Genomic DNA, 12844 nt, shown 5'->3' with positions numbered 1-12844 from the left:
TCAAAAAAGATTTAGAAACTTCTAGGAAGAAGTCACATTGGGAGGGAAATATCAGCAGATAGCAGAAAGCAGAAACTAACAGCAATGACATGAAACATGCTAAATTACAAAGTGTTGGCAATCTTTTGTAAGTTTCACATCTAAGGTATGACTCAACACAAAGAGTAGCAGTTAATAATGCTAACCACTGCAATAAATAAAAGCAATAGCATAACATGATATAGACAACTTAAAATGTCAACTCTGGAGTCGCAGCGTGGGTCAGCTGGTAGAGCAGATGCCTCTTTTAGAGGTTACAGTCCTCAGCGCAGCTTTCTAGAGTTCAACTCCACGCCCCGGGGGATTTACTGCACGTCTTCACCTTTTTCCTTCTGCCTCATTCCTCGTCAGCTAAGTGGGGAGTAAAAGCAACCAGTGCCTGAAAATCTTAAAGGAAGAAATAATAACAATAATCAACATGTATAGGCAATAATATGCAATATTTTTAGAATCTAGTGGAACTGCTTTGTGTCACTTATGGTCACATATTCAACTTCTTCCATCTGCCTCATTCCATAATTTACATACACATGGGATAATGTCCAATAATGGGAGTTGATAACCATTGTTGCAACCAACTGTTCTGGTTGTGATGTCTTGAATAATACATGAATAAGTGAATGAACTTTTAAAAATTGACTGAAAAATCTCATTGACTTGTGTCTCTGCTTGTTAGCAAGGGTGATGATGGGTCCCTAAATCACTGGTTTATAGAGACAATTCTGCAATAACCTGGAGGATTTTAGATTTCCAGTGAGGAGAATGAGAACTTACAAAGTCAATTTTAATAGTTTTGAGAAATTGAATTTTACATTCATCCAGAAAAAAGAAATTAGTATTTTGTTATTTACAGTTTTGATAAAGAAATTGAAAAAAAGCTCAAACAAGTAAAAGGTCAGAGTAATACAGAATTGGTGATTATAAAGCAGTCAGAAAATTTTTTGATCGATGCATCTTGATTTACTGGTGAATCTTGCAAACAGCAGAGTATGAAAACCAGTGCATTTTCCTTTAGCTTGGAAATATAACTTTCCTCAGTTCTAGAGAGCAATTACTTTTAGTAATGTGGTTTTCTTGGGACACTGTTGCGCCTCCAGTGACATATTCAATGTGAAGTCACAAAGATAATGATCTGTCTACATGACTAACACTGAGTCAATAAGACCTGTGGTGAAATGTAAATGTTCCTAATATTTAAAATAGATAGATCTTAAAAGTTTCTAGGGATAACAAAAGCAATTCCTGTAAACGGGTTCTCGTATTTTACAAAATAGTTTCATTCCTAACTTGTATGCCTGAGAACAACATAAACAAGTGTACATTTAAAAGGCTCCTGCAACTTTCAAATATCACTGAAGTCTGGGATTTTGAACCCAAAGTGTGAGTCAGGCTATAAAGACATGGCAGCAATCCTATAATTTTTCTCTGTAACTTGTCTTTTTCACCAGAGGAAGTGACACAACCCTAGGGGGCAATTTATGTCATTAAAGAGTGGGTGGTAATATGTCATGATGGTACAAAACAAACTAGAACTGGGTGCTGCTGACCTGTATGATTTCATCCTGTAAAGTCAAACTTTAAATAAGTTGGCTGAAGTGTGCCAAATCATTAAGTTAGAGTAGGAACAAAGAATGGGGCCTTAGAGAAGTCCTTCTGCTTCATGTCTGGATAAGGTTAAAAGTCACACAAATTCCCCACCAGCAGCTCAGAAAGGCACAAAGGTAGAACACAGCATGAGGCACATTACACTGTTGCAAAAACCAATACTCAGGGAAGTCTGATGTTAAGAGCCAGTCTTTTCTGAGTCCAACACAAAGACAACTTCATCCAAAAAGTCTGTTTTCAAGTTAAGTCTTTGAGCCTGATTTTTATGCAAGTAAATCCCTGAAGAGCACTTAGCAGCATCACAGCAGCTCCTCCATTGAAAAAATACCCAAGCTTCACAGAAACAACAAGAAACTTTATAACAAGCAGTAATTGCACAGTTCATCATGTCAATAGCAAAGACAAAATCTAAGGCTGTGTCACTGATAGAACAAACGAAAACAGCGCTCAATCGCTGAAAAACACATACAGATGTTCAATTAAAAGCAGGAGCCCAGAGTCTTGGCTCGTGTTTGCACTGGCCCACATTGTTTGCAGAGCAACAACGGTTGCTAGTGGCAACACCGTCCACTCCCGTTTCCAGGAGCCTGTTGCTACGCAACCAACAGAATACTTCCCAAACTAAACAATGCCATCCCCCCACCTGATTCCTCCATCTCACGCTAAGTAGAAACTTACAACAATAAATACTATGTAAGCTGTTAATTTCAGACAGCAGGGGGGCCTCAGGGCAGAGTTATTTTAGTGCTGAAGCCACATAGAAATGTACAGACTTGATACTCGCTGTGAATGTTTTTGCTATGGCTTGATAAAGTTTGTTACTTTGTAACCACTTAGTGGTCAAAAGAAGGAACACTGTTTGAGTCATAAAGAGAACAATGGCTTTTTTTCTAGAAACTTTATACCTCCAACATTGAAAAAAATAAACACACAAGTCAGGCAGAAGTTTTTCCAAAGATTCCTGGTCAGATGAGGCAATAAACAACTCAGCAACTGTTTTTTTTTTTTTTTCAACTCAGTGAAAACTCATTTCAAACTAAAGCAACACTTTAAAAAAAGATATGAGGAAGGCAAATGTCTACATTAGCTTTACTCTTCATCAAAAAGCAACAGGTTTCATTAAAATGTAACATTTGTTTTACCTTTAAATATATGGTTTTAAATATATTTTTAAAGTTATTTATGTTGGGAAAAATCAAATCTGATGCACACATGCTCACACAAAGAGCAAATTAAGATATGAGAGATTTCCACAGCAGAAGCTGCTCTTCAAGCTTGTCTCATTAATTCATGGCTAATCCAATCAAAGCAGCTCTCGGTGTCTGCAGATGGCAGAGCTGGGGGGGTTAACAGAGAAAAGAGGAACCGACCACTGCCTCTGATCCAAGAATACTCCTCCCCTCCCCACCTCTGGCCATCAGCACAACCTGTCCACTCTGTCACTGTGTGCACTGCAGACCTGACAGCCACGGAGAGAGAAAGATCAAACTGCTGCCATGGAGATTGTATGTTCGCCACCTCCTCCCCCACACCATACCTCATCTAACCCTTTCCAAATTTCCACTGCCTCCTACCTTTATCTACCCCTTACCCTCATCCTTACAATTTGGTATCTTAAGATCTGAGGCTGATCTAATAAAATTCCACAATCTGAGTCTTGACCGTAAACCAGAAAAATCAACCAACAGAAAACGAGGGGGGAAGAGGGAAGAGATGAAGGCAACCAGCGATGCTATCAGATTATATTAATGCATGGGCATTCCTCTCCATCACACTTATTTGTCTGATGTCAAGCTACAATAATGACACACTAGAATTATATAGAGAAATCGGCTGGTGACCGGAACTGGCTAATTTCCCGCTTGACTGGCCCTGATCGCTGATCACACCCGTCAGAAAGTAGAAACTGGAGCTGGCCCTGGCCACACACTGATGTGGAAGTTATTACTGAGTAAACAAGGCCAAGTTAGCGCCATTCAGTATCAATGGAGCAATTAAAAATTAAGTTAGAAGTGTACGTTATAGAAAGTTATACAAATTACAGCAAATCGTTTTAAAGAGTCTGATTTGTATAATGGAGTTAAAAGAAATGGTCATGATATTACAAGAATAAAGTCAGAAAATTATAAGAAAAAAGATTTATTAGAATAAATTCAAAATATTACGAGAAGTTGTACAATAAAGTCAAAATGATAGGTGAATAGCAGCAATGTTGGAAGTCATAATATTGCCAGAATAAAATCAGTGTTAAGAGAATAAAGTCGTATGACAATCGAAATAAGAATAAAGTTGTAATAATAGAGGAAAAAAGTCATAACATTACCAGAATAAAGCCGTAATAACGCAAGAATAAATTCAGAATATTACCACAATAAAATGATAATATCAAAAAAATTAAGTAGTAATTTTATGGTAACTCTCAGATGACAAATTATTTACAAATAAAATGAGCAATGTTGAGTATCTTGTTAACTTATACTTTGGTATTGATTTTACAAATAAGAAAAGATGTAATCTTTTAACAGATTAGCATCAACTTATTATCAGTAGCAGTATTTTAAAAAGATTGAGCAAATAACTGTGAAGGAAAGAAGGGAGTAAACGTTTCTAGACTTGAAGAGCTGGTCACGTCAAAACTTAACTCCATCAAGGTTTTCTTTTCATTAAAATTACTTTCTCATACTTTGATAAAAAAAAATTCTGCTAATGTTATGACCTTATTCTAGCAATTACAACAAAAAATTTTTAGCCTGGCCCTAATGCCTTTGGCTGAATAAAAACAAACTGTGCAGCATTTTTAATCTGGAAACCTAAGATATGCATCACATTGCACTTAAAAGAGTCAACTTTCTTGGCAAGGATTAACTGCAGAGAGGCCTGGCTCAGTTATCACTCTACTGTAGTTACAGTATGCCTTTAAAGGAAGTACTTGACAATAAGCCATCAGTGCTTTGAATCTGAGACAGATCCAAGTGTCTTTTCTTTGCGCTCACATCTTACCGTCAGACTCAGAGTTAAGTACTTGATGCTTATCAAATGTACACAGAGCCTGTGGCAGATTCAGATACACATGGCCTACATGTTTATTTCCACAATACTTGCTTTAAGTAAATCCTAGCTGCTAGAAATTCCCTACAATCTTATTAATCTCTTTCTTCACAATGGCTCAATTTCTAGCAAAACGACAATGGTACAAAATATTGAATCAAAAGCAAACTGAGCACATTCAGAATATCTTTTCATTTTATGCTTTTTTTAAAAAACTCCATCCCAGGTTACACACACCCTCGGGTGAAAAGCTGGAGGTGTTTCATCAAATGACTAATCCTGGATGTGCTTTTTCATATAAAAACAAACTATAATCCTAAATAAACATAAGCTTTGAAAAAGCATAATCCAATTCATCTCTGTTTTAATAAGAACTGTCATGAACAGACTCCAGGACACCATTTCAGAAAGCTAATGGATTTTCATGGTTTACAGTCTTACATCCAAACTAACTGCCTGCAAAACTGCATGACTTTTGTGCTATTCAACAAAGATCTCAAAGGTAAAATTAGCCAAGCTAATTTTAAACACTGCAGATCCAGCCAAACCTCTAAAAAAACCTGAACATATGTTCCACCGATTATTTGTCTAAATTTTGACTGGCCCATTCTAAGAGTTTACTGTGCTTGATCCAAATCATTCAGTTGTAACTCTGGCTAGATGTTTAGCATCACCGTCCTGCTGGGAGGTGAACATCAGAACCAGCAACAAGTCCTTAACAGAATTTAAGAGGTTTTTGTTCCATAATTACCTTTAATTTAGAAGCTTTCAACTCTTGACCAATGAAAACAAAAGCTAGAGGTTGCTTTTTGATCCAGAAACAGGATAAAATTATGACACAATCTCTATTACCATGCAAAAAACATATTCTAAAGTAATAAATACCTTCCAGAAGAACACAATACAACTCACATTTAGATGCAGGAAGAGAAAACGGTTAAAAATCAACACTAAAGGCAGTAAATTCACCTCCACATTTAGGCTGAAACAAAGTTGTTTCTCACCGCTTAAAAGGTTTAATGTGAAACACTGACCAGAAAATCTACCACCTCAAATTCATTCTTTACTAACAGCCAAAAGAATCATCTACGGCCTGCTTAGAAGTTAAAGGAAGGTTCACACGAACAGACCTTCTTTATTACCAAATTGCTATCTCTTAAGTAGCCTCTAACTCAGCAAAACAAAGGAAAAGTGGGAGCCAATGGGGGTCTGCAGCAATCTGCCTGAACTCAGAGAGTGGGTGGGTCATTGTAATGCAAATCTTGGTGCCTTGTCTTCAGTTTGTGGCAGGAAATTTAATTACCAGTTGTGTAGCCACGAAACAAGCAGGTGTAACGCAAGGTATGTAGCCGACACATACAATCAGACCGAGGGTACAGACTGAAAAACATTTCATTTCACAACAAGCCTCAGCTTGTTACCGTTACACCGGGGCGAATCAGTGACTGCATTTTCTGAGGGAACAACAAGAGTTGTTTCTCCGTTTCCTAGCAGTGAAAACCTGCATTTTCCAAGATCTTTTCAGACAAACTTAAAGCAAGAGAGACAGTTTTGCTATCAACAGATAATATTGCATCACTTAACAGACCAGTGAGTTGTGGAAAGTATGAACCTGTAACATTTCAAATGCATTAATGGCACTATTAATTTCTGCTTAACAAGCCCCAGAGAGGCATTCTCCTCTCAGCCCTTCAGTTTCGCTCTGTGATTTCCTGACATGCCACGACTCGAGTTCTGCAATAAACCATTAAAACGGTCTTAAAATATGACAAAGATGTGAGCAAAAATAGCCAAGGAGCTCACGTTCCAAAGCAAGTGCAGCTCTATCTGACACACAACACTCACCAGAAGAAGTATATATAAAGTATTATGGTTTGGAAAGCAGCTACATTTTTCTAGTTTCATTTTTCCAGCTGTTTGAAGCATAGAAAAACTAATAACCATTCTCCATCTGTTGCTATACACTGCTGCTCAGCTGGATGAAAGAAGGCGCCAACATTTTGTCAGGCTATTTTAGAAATTCAGCTGTCTGGAAATGTTTTCCGATGTTTTTTTATAATCCATCTAACTGGTTCATAAAGATTTTTGAACCAGTTAGAATAATTGCTCCTTACATTAAATCATACATTTGTTTTTAATGTTTATGTCAGTACCATAATAACCTGAAACCGTGGTATTTATTCAAGGTTATGTTACTGTACAAATCCAACTTTTTATGTATAATCTAAGTGAATGGTTTCATCAGGATTGCTAAATACATCATTGGCAAACACTGACATCATACAGATATGAATGCAGACAAAAAATTCATACACACATTGACTAAAGGCTGTGTTAGGTCACCCACTGCCCAGGAGATCTCTGCAGCTGTTCTGCTGCTTACTGACTGCACACATAGAGATCCATTAAACATACAAGATGCAAAATGACTAAGAGTTGTTAATAGAATACAATAATCCATCAAAATACTTTATGGAACACAGCAGAAACTCTTTATTGCTAAGTTACAAGCCAGCGTTGTGCTTAGAGCTAAAATAGGTTATTCCTCAAATTTTAAAAGCTAACACGTGACCTAAAACAGAAAGTTAAAAACAACAATCTCCTTAATTACTTCTGCTCTGTTCCATCAAGTGCTTTCCACATACCTTTTCTCAGACCTGCCTCTACAAACTGAAGGTATGCAGAGCAGCCAGAATGAGAGAGATAAAATATACCTGATGAGGACATTTCACTCCCTGGCCCTCTCTGACCCCTTTTCTTTCCATGCCTTCTGTGTTTTTGTGTATCAAGTTGCCATGTAAACATAACAGTGTCACACTTAGACAGGGAGGTGGGGCGAGTGGAGGTTTCGCAGTTTCAGCAGAGTCATCGCTTTGATATCACGGTTATGATTTGGTGTTATTGCTGCTGGGAGGAATGTCTGACTAATCAAAGTTTCTCACTTCAAAACAAAGCTTTAAATTTCTTCAGGAGGAGTTAAACTATGTAGCTGAAAGAATCCAAACATATACAATATTTTCACATTTCAAGACATTCACTTTCATCTATATAATCATATAAGGAATAACTGAATTAATTTTACAAAAAAGGAAACAGATTTGATCTGAAATTTTATACCTAAAGATGAATTGAAGAAAAGGGAGCATATCAATAAAAGTCAGATTTATGCTGTAAATACCAAAATTCATAAAATTCAAATCGGTTTTTAAGGCAGAAATCAAAAATAGAAACTTGAAGTTGATTCCAAATGTTTGATCTGTCCAAGTCATCCAAAACCCTTTCTGTGTTTCAATATGTAAGTGCAAATATTCAAAAAAATATGCTTATTAGAAACATGTTGAAAGAACAGATATGTACTGAGAAATCATCTGGTAACAATCAACAATCTGCCAGTCAATGTACCGTAATATCGTCCTGCCCTGATCCAAACTAAAGCTCCAGTCTCCAGCTCCAGGTAGAATTGAAATCAACACTGTTTGGTGTGTAAGGTGTTACTGAGTGAAGAAGAATCGGCTATTTTAAGTGTCGGTGAAGGACAAATAGGGTTAAAAGCTTCCAGAACTGTATTTTCTAGAGAGCCGCGTCGGCTCATCATTCAGACTGCTACAACAGGAAGTTAGATGTCAACAGAAAGCTGATACAGTAAATTTCCTCAGTTGTATCTTTGTTTAGAGTCTCGTTTTGTCTGTCATGTAACATGCTGGAGCTGGAAATGCTTTATTTTGGAAATCACACAATTCAGATAAGAATCTAATATCTTTCTCTCTAATATGCAATTTCTTTCCTTGAAATAATAGACAAATCCTGTTTAATTTCAGAGTTTGGTAATGCTGATTGCTGTCTCACACACACAGTGTGACATCACCCCTGGCCCAAACATTGAGGAATTTATAAATGATTGATCACAGAAAAATACCTGAGGTGTAAAACACAATATGATCGCTCAAGTGTCGTGTCAACTGTCATCTGGAGTCATAACACAGTTCCAGCTGAAGTGTGGATAAGCACAGAGTTACAGGAAACAGTGACGCTGCCAGATGATTATTAGATGCTGCAACTTCAAGAGTCGGTCAACAATACCAATGTGCATTGCACAACAGGGAATAACTGTGGCATATTTTTACCATTCATCTGATTCTGAAAGAGTGAATCTCACTTTGGCTCCTATAGAGCTACAATAAATGAATGTAACAACAGTACATGTCACACTAAATCTGAACCTTTTTCCTCTCAAATATTTTGTTGAATATCAGTGTTATTTATTTTAAAGGTGCTTAAGGAAACACATGGATTATCTTATGGTTTTGATTTTATTTTATTTTTTTAACAATTTCATATTTGTAAAAAAAAAAAAAAAGTAAAACTGTAATTATTCTAATTTTCTTTGTAAAGGAGACATGATAGCATTTACTTTAACTTAATTTTTAGTTGCTCAGAGTCTTCTTTTCTACAATCAGTAAAATTTTACAATATTTGGAGACTTTCAGTGATGCAGAGACCTCCGTAAATATTGCCTGTTAGAGAGAAACTATTGTATTTTCCAATCAACTTTTTTGTTAAAACTTAATATTCTTTCATTTTATTCAGAAAGTTGAGAAAACATTTTCTGTTATTTATAGATTTCAGAAAATCAACTTAAAAAAAATAAAGAAGAATCAGTGATTGGAAACTATCAACTAAATCTTTGCTCACTGCATATACCAAACAATCATTTTCACTTTAACAGCATAAAATACAAGTAAGAATCTGGTGGGATCTTTTTTGTTAACATAAATAATGTACCTCCTGAGACAAAATCCTGAAAGGATAAGAATATAATTTGTTGTCAAAAGATGCTATAAAATGGATGATAGGGCAACTAACTATCACAAGGGACGAACTTTATCTAACATTTCTCTTTAGAGTTATGGCTAAGATTCAGATGGATTTTCTGCTGTGCAAATGGACAAAATAGCTGGCAGCTGAACAAAGAAAAATGTGTAGCTCTACAACTTCCCTATTAACAACCACTTTGCTATAAAGAGTTTATTTAATAAGAGTAACTTGTGAAAGAGGGAAGTCTAAAGATAACTCCAATCACTTAATATTAAGTAAACCGTCAGGTGATGCCTGTAAATTAATAAAATGACTTTAAACGCCACACTAGAATAAGACTAATATTTAAGAATCTCCATGCAGTGGCACCACCTAGCTGTAACAACACATCGTGTTATTAAAGTTAGGCCTGAAATACTGACAGCAACCTAACTTTGATACATTTTGTTTCATCTCATTATGTAAAAGTGATGATTAGGGTCAATTTCAATTTGATGGAAATCAAGTAAAATACTCGATTTAATGAGACTCTAACGCTGCTAGAAAAAAAAGTTTAAACACGTTAGAGCTCGGTTTGCTGTTTCATATTTAATTAATTTAAAGAAAGAAACTGCGTCGTGAACGTTACATTGAATAAGTTTGGAAGTAGCGGACGTTGGAAACAGTTGTAGCAGCAGAAGCAGCGGCGCTAACGCTAGCTAGCTACTCTACCACCTGTTTAAACTGCCCAAAAAAGCGACGCTTCAACGGCCGAACTTTAACCGTGTTGTCTCTATGAAACCCCCACAGCAAACCCGAACAACTCCACCCACGTTTAAACTCACAAGTGAAGTTGCTCTCATGTCGGGGAACGGAATTAGCATTAGCCGTACTTTACTATACGTTCATCCATCCATCCTGTTGGAACTGAGCTGAAGGAGCGTTCACGTCTCGGTTTCCACTAAACAACGTAAGTAGCAACAAGTGTAAAGTGATGATTTAGTTCGGATTTGTAGTCACAAATAATCTATTTTGAAAGCAAGGTGTTGTAGAAGTTGGGAACAGCTCCAGAGCGAACATTAGAAGCGAAATGTTATCGTTTCACGGAAGGGAAAAAAAGCTGTTCGCAACTTGGGGCGGATGCCAGAAAGAGGAGAAAGTTACATTCAGGAAGACGCGTTCGAGAACATACGTTTCTTTCTCCCTTTAAGCGAAATCACTCTCTAAATTTTATAAACATAAAATCACCTTTGCCTTGAGAAAAGTTCTGCTCTCTTTCCCTCTCTCCAACTCACTCGGTGACTTCCAGATGCTGCTGCTGCTGCTGTTGCTGAGTGTTGCGCCCGTTGGTAAGTAACTGTCTCCACGGCTACAGTCACTATAGCGCGGCGGGGTCTCAAGGCAACTGTTGCTACCCTCTAACGCCTACGTCAGGGGCCTCACTATGGGAGGGAGGGGCTAGAGGAAAAAAACGCTCCGCCCAGTTAGAGCGGGCTGTTAGTTTAGATTAAGCCGCTAGGAGTTGCTGTGGGCGAAGAAAAATCAGTTTGTAGGGTTACATCCTCCGTTGGTGATTTTGTCAACTACATGTAGCTCCTAAATAAATTACAATATCAGTGTACAAGTTATTTCAGCAATTCAATTCAAGTCGGTAAAACTTGAATATTTTATAAATTCATTGTTCGGCAGCAATTAGCTACATTTACTTTACCAGTTAAAAAATATATTTTTAGCAGTAGTCTACTTTTTATTTTTATTTGAGTAATATTATTATGAAGTGTCACATTTCTAGCTCTACCCACTGTGTGTAACTTATGAAGAAAAAAACAGATTTTAACCAAAAATGCAACAAGCTTGGCTGTAAAATGTTATTTTATATTTACTAAAGAAGCTAGTGAAAACTTTATATTATCTTTATATTCTGTCTTTATATTCTATCTTTGTCAGAGAGAAGCAAAAGTACAGTACATATTCTTTCCCTTGTTAAAATGTTATTTACTTCATTATTTTTAAAAAATGCAGTCAAATTTTACTAATGTCTTAATATCCTACAACATACATAGTAGTCTCTTACATAAGTAAAGATTCTGGTTATTCTACCCACTGTGTGTAAGTAAGAAAAAACAAGTTTTAACCAAAAATATATTATTTTTATATTCTATCTTTGTCAAGGAAAAGCTAAAATAGAATACCTAAGGTTTCCATTTAAAAATTTAATTCACTTCACTGTTTTTAAAATGTATAAAATTCTTACTAATGCTATAATGCTAACACAATAATATATTACACATGGCATATAGATGTTATATTATATTTTACATAGTAGTATCAGAAAAGGAGATTTATTAGAAAGGCTTTGTAGTTGTTCCAAATAAAATATTTAGTGACAAGTATTACATGTCTACGACTGTAGGGTGATGCAGTTGTTTCGCAGCAAGAAGGTCCTGAATCTGATGAATTGTGCTTGAGGGCTGCACAAAATAACTCGGGGGACCCCAAATGCCCCCAGAGTTGCACTTTGGACACCCCTGGTTTAAAAGCTGCCACATTTACAGTTTTTCAGCATTAATATACTGCAAATACATTTAAGACAGCTGTCTCTGATGAGGAAATAGCACAATTAGAGTTGCTAAATTGTACGCTTAATTTTACAGCATCTCAATAAAATATTCACACTACTTAAGTCTTTGAGTTTGTTGCCTTACAACCACAAATACCAATGTACACTGAAGTGTGCAAGGAAGACACAAACTTCATCACCGCACAATTATGCACTACACTTTGTGCTGATTTGTCAACAAAGTCTCAATTAAAGTACATTTAGTGTTTTTGACTGTACTCTATTTACGTGAATGTGTTCTTTTGTGTAAAAAATACAGTTCTGTATAAATTGTTCATAAAATATTGCAAAATTAACACACATAATTGATATGTCAACACAAAAGCTAGCTAAAAACATACATTTGTTCCAAATTGAAAAGTATTTTTCTATTTTTGCACCTGAGCATATACTTATTGATAATTATTAAATAAAAAATAAATATACAAATATGTAGTGCCTGAATGTTTCTGTCATTAATATATATCTGATTCCTTTTCTCAGTCTTGGATTATAGCGTTAGAGATCTTTATTTTATACCCACACAGGGAAATAAACTCTGCAGATTTACCTTCCCTTCATGTAATCACATCTTTTTAACACATGATGGCAGCACAAACCTATGCTGCAAAAAACAAATTGCCAGATTAATCTAATCTCAGTATAATCCTGCCAGGGTCTTTTGATATTCTGTTGAATTACAGTAAGTTCAAATGAAACTAAAGTGAACTCTTACATTAAAAAACATTAGAATACTTA

General features: G+C 36.0%; 1 protein-coding gene across 7 annotated transcripts in view; it reads right to left on the bottom strand.

Moving 5' to 3' along the window:
• Positions 1-10903, bottom strand: part of rfx2 (regulatory factor X, 2 (influences HLA class II expression)) — a 34509-nt gene extending 23606 nt beyond the window's left edge. For 2 of the 7 annotated variants that reach the window (XM_028027461.1, XM_028027458.1), the window contains exon 1: positions 10735-10903. The gene's annotated coding sequence lies outside the window, so the exon portion shown is untranslated. Of the gene's footprint in view, positions 1-7337; positions 7437-10331; positions 10563-10734 lie in introns of those variants that run through there. The other 5 variants (XM_028027456.1, XM_028027459.1, XM_028027457.1 and 2 more) reach the window with 3 other exon arrangements.
• Between the last annotated feature and the right edge of the window lie 1941 nt (positions 10904-12844).

Source organism: Xiphophorus couchianus, chromosome 9 (assembly GCF_001444195.1).
Source record: "Xiphophorus couchianus chromosome 9, X_couchianus-1.0, whole genome shotgun sequence".
Lineage (NCBI taxonomy): Eukaryota > Metazoa > Chordata > Actinopteri > Cyprinodontiformes > Poeciliidae > Xiphophorus > Xiphophorus couchianus.
This window is presented reverse-complemented; position numbering and strand designations above follow the sequence as displayed.